General features: G+C 45.2%; 1 long non-coding RNA gene across 1 annotated transcript; it reads right to left on the bottom strand.

Moving 5' to 3' along the window:
• Positions 1 to 2745: 2745 nt before the first annotated feature.
• Positions 2746 to 3440, bottom strand: LOC120725710. Its single transcript, XR_005694193.1, has 3 exons — positions 3265 to 3440; positions 3054 to 3171; positions 2746 to 2964 (listed from the first exon to the last, which is right to left on the bottom strand). It is a non-coding gene; the product is annotated as an uncharacterized LOC120725710 (long non-coding RNA).
• Positions 3441 to 14395: the final 10955 nt, after the last annotated feature.

Here is a 14395-nt window from a genome sequence, read left to right as displayed (position 1 = left end):
GCGTATATAAAACAGGTCCGCGGCTCCGAACCGTAGTAAAGGGACCTCTGGCTAATACGTCGGGTTCGTGTCGGGCTCGTAGCTGAAAACTAGCTTTACTTTGTTGTCTGGGTCAACTTCGCTAGCAGAGACAGAGAGGCGTTGAAAGGCTGCTCCAACGGAGCTTATTGTTTCAGAGGAAACAGGAACACAGTGTACAGTCGAGTCTTAATGGCTTACTTACAGCTGGGCTCGTCAGGCTCTCTGTTTGGCTGCAGTGGTTATTATTATATTTACATGCTTCCAGCTCCTGTTTCTGCTCGGTGACAGCTCGTACTTTTCCTTTTTCTCCCTCCCTCGCTCACAGACACATATCTCCAAGGCCGAGTTGGACGGCGGGTCTGGGCCCAGCGCTGGATGAAAAGCTGCAGGGCAGGATGGTTGTGTCTGCATCGGTTTACTTCTCACCCCTTACCCACCCATGTTGCTTGTCATGTGCTTCATGATGTTGTGATGTGGACATTTATGTGCTCTTTGCACAGAGGAGCTTTTTTGTTTTCTCATGCTGTCCTCCCATAGGAGCCCAGCATGAGTAGAGGGGGCAGCACATCAGGCTACATGCTTTATGTCTATGCCTGTAAGACTCTGCCTGTTGCCTTCATATTAAATCATTTTTTGAATAATCATTTTTAAAAATATTTCTTCACATCATTATGCGGGCCGCAAGTAGAGGTGACATGGGCTGCGAGACGCAGACATTATAATAATTGTAAAAAATAAAGTTGGCTACTTCGCAGATTATTTTTAGAACGTAACCCCCCGTGATCAACGAGGGACCGCTCTATACGATTAGCAATTTATTGTATCCTATTTTATTTACATATTACACAACATCCCTATTATTTTATTATGTATTTTGGGTTGTATATTAAGATCCTCACATTGTCATTTTCTTCTCTTTCATGTTTACAGTATAGATGATCTGGTCTATTTCATATACTTTTACAGTTTATGCAACAGTCGACACGCTGCAGTGTACTCAGTATTCTCCACCTTGACAGCCAATCCCAGTTGCTGTGGTGTAATATAAATGCCCTCTTGTCACTTATCTTCTTTCCTTCAGAATGATGATGATGATGATGCACGGGTGTTTGTGCACAGAGGTCCTCAGAAGTCTGACGTATTGAGTCTCTGTCCACCTGGTTGTTATTTATGGATGTCGGCCATGAGGTTTCTATAATCTTTTTTTAGGACAGATGTGTGAGAAAGGAATGTCTGGTGTGTGCTAATGAAAGTATTCATGCTGTTATTTTTGAAAGCTTTATGTTTGGTTCTTAAAACCTTTGCAGTGCACTCAATCACCTTACTGTCTGCAAGTATCGCGTCTGGAGTCACATCCTGGGCCATCTGACCTCAGGAAATCACATGATAGGTTGGGGCCAGGTTTCACAATGAGCTCACCCGAAACTCTGGCTGATTGGGACCCACACCCGTTTTCACACTTTGGCTCATGTGATTAGAGGATCATCAGGGGTCCTTTTGTCCCTCTTTGGGGGGAAACTCCCACTGGGTTTAATCTGGGACTCTCCACCATTTGACCTTAGAACTGAAGAAGCTTCTCAGATGAGAGGTGAAACGTCTTCAAGCAACTTAAAGAAGTCCAGACGCTTTTCTTTCCAAGCTCCTGAGACTACGATCACCTGCATGACTGAGAACCTTCACAGACGTCTGCAAGTATCATTTTCAAAGACCTGTAAGAATTTTGTTGCATTTCTGCTGCTTTGCTCCTACTTTATTCCTGTATTATCATTTTAACCTTTCACTAGGCTTTTTGTTTGTTTCTTTGTTTCTTTGTTTGTTTGTTTGTTTTGGGGGTGTTGTCACATGACACAAACATTACTGCAGTAGATTACCACAGCTATCTGAGTCAGGCACTGAAGCTGTGATTGTCTTCATTCTTTCATTTTTTGTGACTTTAATAATCAATTGTCCAATAAAATATGTGTTAGTAAATTAATTTACAAATAATTTATTTAGAAATTAAATTAATAAAGTAATAAATTATTATTATTATTATTATTATATAAAATGAATTATAAATATAGAAGTAATTAGTCCTTTAATAAATGCCTTTAACAAAGTGAAGTATGGGGAAAATAGGGGGGAACATAATTTTCTCTTGCATCTCTCCTGTGCCGGTTTCCCATACCTGCAGCTGAGGAATGGCAGAGTACTGACAAGGACACAAACCTCTGTGTTTTACCGTACAGCATTTCCAGAGAGCAATGACCGCTCATCAAGATCAGCCAGAGATCAATCCCATCTAGAGCTGTGGTTGAGACCAAGATATGGGAACAGACAAAATAATAAATACCTCAATTTCAGGTAGATGATGAATAGAGACCTGTGACAGCGTTCACATTCCTGAGCTGTCCTGTGGCTCGTCCTGCAGAACTGATAAATCCAGCTGTGCAATTTCCAGAAACGATACCAATTCACAACAAGAAAATGTATAATCTTAGAAAAATACTGGCGTATATGATGTGTCTGTCAGAAAGGGTTCAAGGAAATGACCATTTTCACTTTCTGACTCCGTGTGTCATCGTTGCATTTTGGCTTTTCTTCACTTTATGTTTCATTCAGCTCAGAAACAGAGTTTACATTTTGTTAAAGAAGGTAACTTATATCATCATCATATCAACCCTTTGTTCTCATATTAGGACATTTCTTTAAAGCTGTTCAAAGGGACTTTGTTACGTTGGTTTTGTCAGGTGTGCTGGATTACACAGATGGATTACGTGGCAGAAACACACACACGGACGCAAAAATAGTTTGTGATGCAAGTTTATATACACGAGTAGGGGGGGATATTTACAAGGGAAGGGGCTATATACAGTGATGGATAAAAATGTGCCAGGAGATAAACACCGAGGAGATGAGACGGAGCCGAGGCATGCAGGTAGGCAGCAGACGCACCGGAGCTACCTGACAACAAGGAACAAAACAGAGCTTATGGCGTACCGTTGATAGCCGAACGTTAAACATAAGTGGACGGAGAGAGTTGGAGAGCTTACTTGACCACCCAAACCACAGCCGCTGCGGTGATCGCAGCCTGATGAAACGTGGCACTCCGTCGCGGATCCACAATAGCCAACACAAAATCCTAGGTAGGCGGGCAGGCGATGGAACAGGCTAAGACAAAGAGAAGCAGGCAAAACGTGGATCCTTAAAACATACAGCTCCACAGCGTAAAATCAACAGATGCAGCCTGTGCTAACTCGTTACCACTTATGACAGCGACAATACTCCGACACCAGACGTCCGTGACTCTGCTCCCTAAAAGCGCTCACTGATGACGTCCGATGCGTCGCAGGTGTGTTGGAATGCCATCAAGCCCCGCCTCGCCTACCTATAACCAAAAGGAAAACAAAAACCCAAACAACAACAATACACCTACCCACCACCTAACAGTATCCCCCCCTCAAGGAACGCCACCCGGCGGTCCTCCAGGCTTGTCAGGATGCCTCCTGTAAAAATCCACAACAAGCGCCGGGTCCACAATGAAGGCCCTAGAGACCCAGGAGCGCTCCTCCGGGCCATACCCCTCCCAGTCCACCAGAAACTGGAAACCTCGGCCACGACGGCGCACATCCAGCAGCCGCCGGACCGAATAGACAGGACCCCCGTCCACCACCCGGGCGGGCGGAGGAGGTTCCACGGGTGGGCACAGCGGGCTGCGAGAAACTGGCTGCAGTTGAGAAACATGGAACGTAGGATGAATCCTCATGGAGGCCGGTAGTTGCAGCCTCACGGAAACAGGATTGATGATGCGTTGGATGGTGAAAGGACCCAGGAAGCGAGGGGCAAGCTTCCTGGCCACGCACTTCAAAGGAACATTTGCAGAGGACAGCCAAACCTGTTGGCCCACGGTGTATTGAGGCGCAGGCGTTCTCCTCCGATCAGCAGCCTGGCGAGTCTGAGACACGGTCCGGAGCAGCGCCGCCTTAGTCCGGCGCCAATTCCTCCGACTGCGACGTAGATAATCCCGCACGGCCAGAACCGCAATCTCCGCCTCCTGAGAAGGAAACAACGGCGGCTGATATCCCAGACAGACCTCAAACGGAGAAAACCCAGTAGCTGCCGAGGTGAGAGAGTTATAAGCATACTCAATCCAAGCAAGATGACCACTCCAGGAAGCGGGGTCAGAGGAGGCCACACAGCGCAAGGCGGACTCCAACTGCTGATTGGCCCTTTCAGTCTGTCGATTAGACTGCGGGTGATAGCCCGAGGAAAGGCTCACCCCCACCCCCAAAGCAGTACAAAAAGCCTTCCACACCCGAGAAACAAACTGAGGCCCCCTGTCCGACACAATGTCCAAAGGAATCCCATGTAACCGAAAAACGTGATCCACGAGTACGCGAGCAGTTTCCAGGGCAGAAGGAAGTTTAGACAAAGGGACAAAATGCGCTGCCTTGGAGAACCTGTCCACAATGGTGAGGATCACCGAGTGACCAGCGGAACGCGGCAACCCGGTAACAAAGTCAACTGCAATATGCGACCAAGGTCGACCAGGGACAGGCAGGGGATGCAGCAACCCGGGAGGGGCCAAATGACGGCTCTTATTGCGCGCACAAGTGTCACAGGCCAGCACATACTCGCGGGCATCACTCGCCAAAGCGGGCCACCAAAAGAAGCACCGTAACAGGGAAACCGTATGACGCATGCCAGGATGACAAGCAAAACGAGACGCGTGCACCCAGTGCAAGACACGCGCGCGCACGGCCGCCGGAACAAACAGTTTACCCGGCGGGCCCGAACCCGGGTCCGGATCCTGCCGCTGCGCCTGGCGCACCAGGCTCTCAATCTCCCATGTCACGGCCCCCACCACGCAAGACGAGGGGATGATCGGAACCACCCCCGTAGACTCAGACGCGGGGGAAAACTGACGGGACAAGGCGTCCGGCTTAACATTGCGAGAACCCGGGCGAAACGAGATCGTAAAATGGAACCGGCTAAAAAACAGCTGCCACCTGGCCTGCCTGGAGTTAAGCCGCTTCGCACTCCGAATGTAAGAGAGATTCTTATGGTCCGTCCAAACCACAAACGGCTGTATCGCCCCCTCCAACCAGTGACGCCACTCTTCCAAAGCCAGCTTAACCGCCAGCAGCTCACGATTACCCACGTCATAGTTCCGCTCAGCCGGAGAAAACCGCCGCGAAAAAAACGCGCACGGATGGAGACGGCCATCATCGGGCGAGCGCTGCGACAACACCGCCCCCGCACCCACATCAGAAGCATCCACCTCCACCACAAACTGTCTGGCACCATCCGGGTGGGCGAGAATGGACGCGGAACAAAACAACTCCTTCAACCGAGCAAACGCCTGCTCGGCCTCAGGAGACCAACTGAAAACTCGAGCCGGGGACGTAAGCCGGGTGAGCGGAAGGGTGATCTGACTGAAGTTCTTAATAAATCGGCGATAAAAATTAGCAAACCCCAAAAACCTCTGCAGGTGTTTGCGCGAGGAAGGAGTCAGCCAATCAGCAATCGCTCTGATTTTGCCAGGATCAGGCCCCACCCGCCCCCTAGCAAGGACATAGCCCAGGAACGACACAGAATGAGCATGAAACTCACACTTCTCCGCTTTCACAAAAAGTTTGTTTTCCAGAAGGCGCTGCAAAACGCTGCGCACCTGCTGAACATGGTCCTCAAAAGACCGCGAAAAAACAAGGATGTCATCCAAATAAACGAACACACACCGATTCAAAAAGTCCCGAAGCACATCATTAATCAATGCTGCCGGTGCATTCGTCAGGCCAAAAGGCATTACCAGATATTCGTAATGTCCACGGTGAGTGTTAAAGGCAGTTTTCCACTCATCTCCCTGGCGCATGCGCACCAGATGGTACGCATTGCGAACGTCCAGCTTCGTAAAAACGACCGCGTCCTGTAAAGGTTCAAAAGCAGAAGAGATCAGGGGAAGAGGATATTTGTTCTTCACAGTAATGTCATTAAGACCCCGAAAATCAATGCAGGGTCGGAGAGATCCATCCTTCTTATCCACAAAGAAAAAACCCGCCGCCAACGGCGAAGACGATGGACGAATCAGACCCGCCTCCAGCGACTCCGAAATATACTTCTCCATGGCTGCCTTCTCCGGACCAGAGAGGTTATACAGCCGGCTGGTGGGCAAAGGAGCTCCAGGTAACAGTTCAATGCCACAATCATAAGAACGATGGGGGGGAAGCGAGAGCGCACAGCGTTTACTGAAAACCGCCCCCAGATCATGATATTGTTCAGGTACAGACGAAAGATCCACCTCCTTGGGCGCCAGCTTAGACGAGCAGACAGGCGAAGGCGGAAGAGCAGACTGTAAACAGTGAGACAAGCAGTGGCTACTCCAACTCTCAAGCGACGGGAGGACCAATTGATATGAGGATTATGACGCTCGAACCACGGGTAACCTAAAACGATGGGAGACTCCGGAGAGGAAAAAAACAAAGAAACGAAGAACCTCACGATGATTACCAGAAAGAATCAACGAAACCGGTTCAGTCTCATGAGTGACGGAGGGCAGTAACTGACCGGTGAGAGCCACAACGGAGACAGGAACCTGCAGGGGTTTCGTCTCAATACCGAGACGCCGCGTGAGACCGCCGTCAATAAAATTCTGCTCAGCGCCAGAATCCAAAAGTGCGTTAGTGGAGAAAGTGCCAGAAGCGGCGTTCACGATAGCAGGAAGCTGCATGCGGGGAATTTGGGAAAGAGAGGAAGTGCCACCCACCAGTACCCCCACAGTTACTGGTGGGCACCGCCTTTTGACCACAACGGGCAGGTGGACACAAAATGGCCCGACTGGCCACAATACAAACACAACCGTCCCTCAAACCGCCTCCGACGCTCCTCCAGCGTCAGCCGTATACGACCCAACTGCATAGGCTCCTCAGCGGCGGGCGCCGGAGGAGACCGTGCGCGGGCCGAACCGGGAGGAGGGGGACGGGATACTGCGCGCCCCGCGGTGCGCTCACCACTCCCAGTTGTCTCCTCTAAATTGTATCAATGTCATGTGACTTATGTGACTGGAGACATGACCACGCCCATTTACGTCTTGCCTGCACCACTGGAAGGAGATGCCTGCCTCAAACTTGTACAAGAGAAAGTAAGTAAAATACCTCAGTTAAGAGATATTAATGAAATATTTTGTACATATGTTTTCTAAAGGGTCTGCTACTAATATATAATGAAAATTATATGCCTGCCTGAATTAGTGATGGTAAATTTGATTCTTTTTACTGAATCGAGTTTTAATGAGTCACTCACCAAAGTGAATCGGGTTTTTTGAGTCATTTGATTCACTGAGTCAGTCGACCAGAGAGTGCAAGAAATGTACATTTTCACTCAAACTTAATTTGTTTCTCTTTTCATGTAAATCCTACTGGTAAGATGAATGATTCTAAAAAAACAACTATTTTATAGAGCAAAAAAGAGCAAAAACATTTCTAAAATTAAGCAATTTCCTATCAAAATTGCTTAATAAACATTTATTTTGTTTTATTTTTATTTTATTAGTATTTTCCTTAAATGTGTCAAATATATATCTTCTCATCTAAATGTCCACTGAAATGTGAGCCAGGGGGCGGTAATGCGCCTTAACATTGGTTGCCAACCAAGAAGATTCAGCACAGGAGGGAGGGGATGAGTAGCTCAAATGTGCTGTTAGCATGCTAGCAGAGCGATGCTACTGTGAACCGAGGAGCTATTGTCTTGATGTGAGCTTCTACTCAGGGTTTTTTCTTCCAGTTCAGAGCAGAAATGTTTTTGTTAAGATACTGGATGTTGTGTTTTTCTCCACAATTTTAATTATAAGCTAGATACATTGCTGCTAACAGCAACAGGGATGAGTCAGTGAGTCAGTTGGGCTTGTGAATCATGATTCACGAGTCAGTAAAGTAATTCTCGAGTATTGAACAATTCGTTCATGATTCGCGCATCACTAGCCTGAATCTTTTCACCATAAGAAGAGTAAATGTAAGCATAGCAACATTTGTTGCCGCTAGCATAACACATGTTATGCTAGCTGTCAGCTGTGTGCTAGCAGGTTTTAGCTGTTTATTCTTTTACCTTTTGTTTTTGTCTTCAAATTTGTTGAAACTGGTTCATGAGACTGTGAAATCAATATTTAGATTTTTGTCACTAATGGTACCCTACTGCCATGGCTAGCGGGGCAAGCTGTGTTGAATTTAACGAGGACCCAGGGTGCTGGCAGCTGAGATGCAGGTGAGTTTTATTGAGAAACAGTTCAAACATTCGTAGCTCCGTGGTTATTTACAGTGGGGCAAAAAAGTATTTAGTCAACCACCGATTGTGCAAGTTCCCCCACCTAAAATGATGACAGAGGTCAGTAATTTGCACCAGAGGTACACTTCAACTGTGAGAGACAGAATGTGAAAAAAAAATCCATGAATTCACATGGTAGGATTTGTAAAGAATTTATTCGTAAATTAGGGTGGAAAATAAGTATTTGGTCACCTCAAACAAGGAAAATCTCTGGCTCTCACAGACCTGTAACGTCTTCTGTAAGAAGCTTTTCTGTCCCCCACTCGTTACCTGTATGAATGGCACCTGTTTGAACTCATCATCTGTATAAAAGACACCTGTCCACAGCCTCAAACAGTCAGACTCCAAACTCCGCCATGGCCAAGACCAAAGAGCTTTCGAAGGACACCAGGAAAAGTATTGTAGACCTGCACCAGACTGGGAAGAGTGAATCTACAATAGGCAAGCAGCTTGGTGTGAAAAAATCAACTGTGGGAGCAATCATCAGAAAATGGAAGACATACAAGACCACTGATAATCTCCCTCGATCTGGGGCTCCACGCAAGATCTCATCCCGTGGGGTCAAAATGATCATGAGAACGGTGAGCAAAGATCCCAGAACCACACGGGGGGACCTGGTGAATGACCTGCAGAGAGCTGGGACCAAAGTAACAAAGATCACCATCAGTAACACACTACAACGGCAGGGAATCAAATCCCGCAGTGCCAGACGTGTTCCGCTGCTGAAGCCAGTGCATGTCCAGGCCCGTCTGAAGTTTGCCAGAGAGCACATGGATGATACAGCAGAGGATTGGGAGAATGTCATGTGGTCAGATGAAACCAAAGTAGAACTTTTTGGTATAAACTCAACTCGTCGTGTTTGGAGGAAGAAGAATACTGAGTTGCATCCCAAGAACACCATACCTACTGTGAAGCATGGGCGTGGAAACATCATGCTATGGGGCTGTTTTTCTGCCAAGGGGACAGGACGACTGATCCGTGTTAAGGACAGAATGAATGGGGCCATGTATCGTGAGATTTTGAGCCAAAACCTCCTTCCATCAGTGAGAACTTTGAAGATGAAACGAGGCTGGGTCTTCCAACATGACAATGATCCAAAACACACCGCCCGGGCAACAAAGGAGTGGCTCCGTAAGAAGCATTTGAAAGTCCTGGAGTGGCCTAGCCAGTCTCCAGACCTCAACCCCATAGAAAATCTGTGGCGGGAGTTGAAAGTCCGTGTTGCTCGGCGACAGCCCAAAACATCACTGCTCTCGAGAAGATCTGCATGGAGGAATGGGCCAAAATACCAGCTACTGTGTGTGCAAACCTGGTAAAGACCTATAGTAAACGTTTGACCTCTGTTATTGCCAACAAAGGTTATGTTACAAAGTATTGAGTTGTATTTTTGTTATTGACCAAATACTTATTTTCCACCCTGATTTACGAATAAATTCTTTACAAATCCTACCATGTGGATTCATGGATTTTTTTTTCACATTCTGTCTCTCACAGTTGAAGTGTACCTCTGGTGCAAATTACTGACCTCTGTCATCATTTAAGGTGGGGGAACTTGCACAATCGGTGGCTGACTAAATACTTTTTTGCCCCACTGTAGCTGTTTTATGAGACTGTGAAATGCAGTAATTGCATTCTTGTCATCGTTAGTTCCCTTTCAGTGTGCATTGCCATTGTATCTTTATGTATCTAAAAGTTCTGAATACACTTGTAACCATGCCTAATTATAATATGTCACACATGTCATTGGTATTCTTATTTATTATATGTGTAAATAGGTCAAACTGAAGAATTTGTTTAAATGTAGACTATGTAAATGTAGCCGAGTATAAAACATTTTCACTAACATAACCAACATGAAATAAAAAAAATTATAAACATATTAAGTGTACGGAAGTCTAAGGAGTAAAATGCGTGCACTTATTTTGCAGGGAAAAATGTGGGATTAAATGGGTTAAAGTGCAGCGAGGTCATCATCTGGAAAGCTGCAATATCCTCCATGAACATGGTGAAGAGCAGATGCAGCATTGTCTACAACCTACACTCAATTTAAAACATAAAGTCAACCAAAATATTATTTGTGATTTAACAACATAACTTTATGATTTCTGAAAATGAGGCTTTTTGGGAAGAGATCACCCACATTAATCGTGTAAATCAAGGTTTTAGTTTTTATGTCTGTATTATTTTATTAAATGGTAAATGGCCTGTATTTGTATAGCGCTTCACTAGTCCCTAAGGACCCCAAAGCGCTTTACACATCCACCCATTCACACACACTGGCGATGGCAGCTACATTGTAGCGACAGCCACCCTGGGGCGCACTGACAGAGGCGAGGCTACCGGACACTGGCACTACCGGGCCCTCTGACCACCACCAGTAGGCAACGGGTGAAGTGTCTTGCCCAAGGACACAACAACCAAGACTGTCGGAGCCGGGGCTCGAACCGGCAACCTTCCAATTAAACTAAAAATTGCTTATAAAACAAATTAAACAAACCCAGGAGCAGATAATCCAGCAAGTTTACATGGAAAGTACAAAGAAGGACACTGTTTGATGGATAACACGACAAGGAACAAAGAGAGAGTCAGACAATACACACCAGTTAATTAGATGGGAAACATCAGGGAACACAGCTGTACAGAATCTAACCTGTGCAATAAGAGGACGCAAAACTCAACATAACACACAAGGACTCTATCAAAATAAAACAGGAAGTGACTAACACTGAGCCCAAGACTAAGAGACACAAACTTAACACATAGACATGACACAAAACACAGAGACGAGACTGGGAAGACAGAGTACAAATGCCAAAAAGAAAGGAAACCTATACACTAAGTAATCATACGGAGAAAAAAGAAATCATAATGAAGCTAACATTACAGCCAGAATATAGAATATAGAGCTAAAATACAAGATTATCACAAATACAAAAACAGAAAATGTTGATAATCCTAGAACTGAAACACGCAGGCATCATGACAGTAATGTAATTATCAAACATTTCACTGTGTAAGTGCCCTGCACATGCTATTCAATGCTAAGACTCCACATATAGCTTAAGAGGCCTGTCATGTATTAATTTACAAACTGCATTAGTAAAACACAGAGCAGTGTGTACTGTGTAATGAAAACAATGGGCTTAAACCAATGGCTTCACCTCTTCATCCTGGCTGAGGAATAACAGAAGCTCTCATTGTAACCACCCTGTTTCACTTCTTTGAATTCTTTACTACCATGAAGTTATGTTCTTACATGTGGACTGATGAGAATGTACAGTATTTATCAGTCATTATTTTCAAGGCTGTAGCCATCGTTTAACTGTAGCAGGGCTCAAGGCTGGGTTAGGGTTAGCTGCTTTAAACTTTATATGTGAAGAGCACATTAACTTACTCAAAATAAGGGCTAGCTAGTATGGCTGGAACGTAATACAAGTTAACATAGGCCTAAAATAATGGGGCTGTAGTGTGAGTCATGCTGGCTCATTACCTTTAAGTGTAGAGCTCTCACTTACTAAAAAGTATGAAAGCTATGGTGTGATACAGAATTTCCTTTACATTTTTGTCCTTGACAGGTTAAACCACAATAAATACCAACAGCGTACACGTGCTCTGTGTGTGTGTACACGTTTCTGCCTGGTATAACTCTCCTGTGGTTTGAAATCTCTCGTTGTCTAACCACTCTTGTTGTTAAATTTCATGCAGATTGTACAAAATGTAATTAGATTCACCATAGAAACAGAAAATTGTTTTGTTCAAATTACAACTATTGTAAATGTAATAAACAGCAAAATCCAGCGTAAAGTACGAGCTTCATGTTAGGAACAAAATCTGAAATGGTTTGTTATTTATTTTTTCTTACAGTCTTGGTATAATGGGTGCTAATTTCTTGTTAGGCACCATAGTACATGGTCATTGGTATCAAACGTCCCGAACAGAAGGTGTTAAATATGTACCCAAATAAAAGCTTAAGTACATTTGGCCTTGACTTCGTAGTTGTGTAGTAACCTTGACATCTGAACATATCAACAGCAAACCAGACTGATGAAGCTGGTATACACTCAGCCTTGTACTCTCCAGAGCCTTTTCTTTGTCTGAGCTTCAGGGCTTTGGAAACAGATTGACTGCTGAGGCTGCTGCTGACAAACTCAGCTACATTCTCCCTGCAGCGGCTGGAAGAGCACAGAAGTAATGTGACACTGCTTTGGCTGCTAGAAGATGCCTCAAACCACAGAGGCATTTTCATCCGTTACTCTGCAACCAATAACAAGTCCCTGCAGCCTCTCCTCCCCAATGCATGTGTTTCTTCTCTCCACTTTGATCATTTCTCATGTTCGTCCATCCTTTTGAACAGTAACTAACTTTATGGGCTATCGTTCTTTCATTGTTGTGCTGTTTTTGTGATTTGAACATCACTGGGATCCATATTTACCACCAGGCTTCAAACTATTTACGTGTAGACAATCCAACTGGATTCACGTGTTTATCTTTAAATTGCTGATGGATCCAATGAAGGATGAATCTCATGCAAGCATTCATTTAAATATAGCATTTCAAAAAATATGGAGGCATAGAAGAAATGCTGTGAGACGTTTTTTCTTTCTTTTTTCATGTGTGAGTTTGGGAGTCTTGTTGAAGATGGTGGCGTTTTGGTTTTATCATTCTACTATTTTAGGTTCCTGAATGCTGTTTTGATTTCCTTTTATTCTTAAAGTTTATTTATTACAATTTTGTGACACACACACACAAGTTCTGGGACCCCAGCATGACACACATAGATAGCGTTGCAGGCAAGTGATCCTTTATTTTCAATAATGATTTGCACTCTTGCACCATTTGCAGCTTGTCTCTGGTCCCCGTGGCCTATCAAAATAAGGAAGACTTGATCATTACGTTGCTCCCAGCTACGTAGCCCCCCAGGGGACATGGGAGAAAAAAAAATTACGGAGGAAAAAAAAAAATTACGGAGGAAAAAAAAAAAATTAGGGAGAAAGAAAAATTAAGACGGACTTTTGCGAGATCTGCGAGCGCTCGCAAAAGTATTGCGAGATCTCGCAAAAGTATTGCGAGCGCTCGCAAAAGTATTGCGAGATCTCGCAAAACTCCAACAATGGCGGCAGCTACTTAGTTGTAATATTACTCTTTCTGGGTCACAAAATACACTTTTAAGATATTTTGAGGCGTGAATGTAGTTGTGTAAACGTCAGATACCTGCTCGGTTTACAAGACATCACATATTTGCAAAAGAGCTCCGACGTTTTTGGAGATCTGACACCCACTAGCTCGAAGCTAACGGGAGGTCGAGACCTACTACAGCCGGGAGGAACACCGCTTTCCCGGCACATCGTGCCTCGACCTCCCGGTCGGCTTCGAGCTGGCGGCCACTAGCTCGAAGCTAACGGGAAGTCGAGACCTACTACAGCCGGGAGGAACACCGCTTTCCCGGCACATCGTGCCTCGACCTCCCGGTCGGCTTCGAGCTGGCGGCCTCCGAAGAATGCAGCTAAAACTTTTGCAAGATCTCGCAATACTTTTGCGAGCGCTCGCAATACTTTTGCGAGATCTCGCAAAAGTCCGTCTTAAGTTTTTTTTTTCCTCCGTAATTTTTTTTTTTTTCCTCCCCAATTTTTTTTTTTTTCCTCCGTAATTTTTTTTTCTCCCATGTCCCCTGGGGGGCTCCGTACCCAGCTGCTCTGCCATCATCCCTGGCACTAACACGTGAACCATTGGACCAACTTGAATTTAAATGGCTGGAGAGGCAGAAACCACACGTGTGATGCAGACATTGGCTTCCTTCATGTGGTGGAACCATTGCAGAACCATTGCAGCAGAGCATGGTCTGAACAGAGGGTGGATCAGTGTGCTAGGAGGTAATAACATAAACCAGCGGTCCCCAAGCTTTTTTGCGCCACAGATCGGTTTATGCATGACAATATTTTCGCGGACCAGCCTTTAAGGTGTCGCGGAAAAATACAACAAAATGAAACTAGTACCGAAAAAAAGAAGATTTATTCATAACACACGTGAAAAGACCCAGGAAAACCGAGTTAACGATAAAAACGATAACAAAATAATGCTG

This window comes from Simochromis diagramma, unplaced genomic scaffold (genome assembly GCF_900408965.1).
Source record: "Simochromis diagramma unplaced genomic scaffold, fSimDia1.1 OVJJ01000733.1, whole genome shotgun sequence".
NCBI classification, from domain to species: domain Eukaryota; kingdom Metazoa; phylum Chordata; class Actinopteri; order Cichliformes; family Cichlidae; genus Simochromis; species Simochromis diagramma.
The sequence above is the reverse complement of the archived record's forward strand: the minus strand, read 5'-3'. Positions and strand labels throughout refer to the sequence as shown.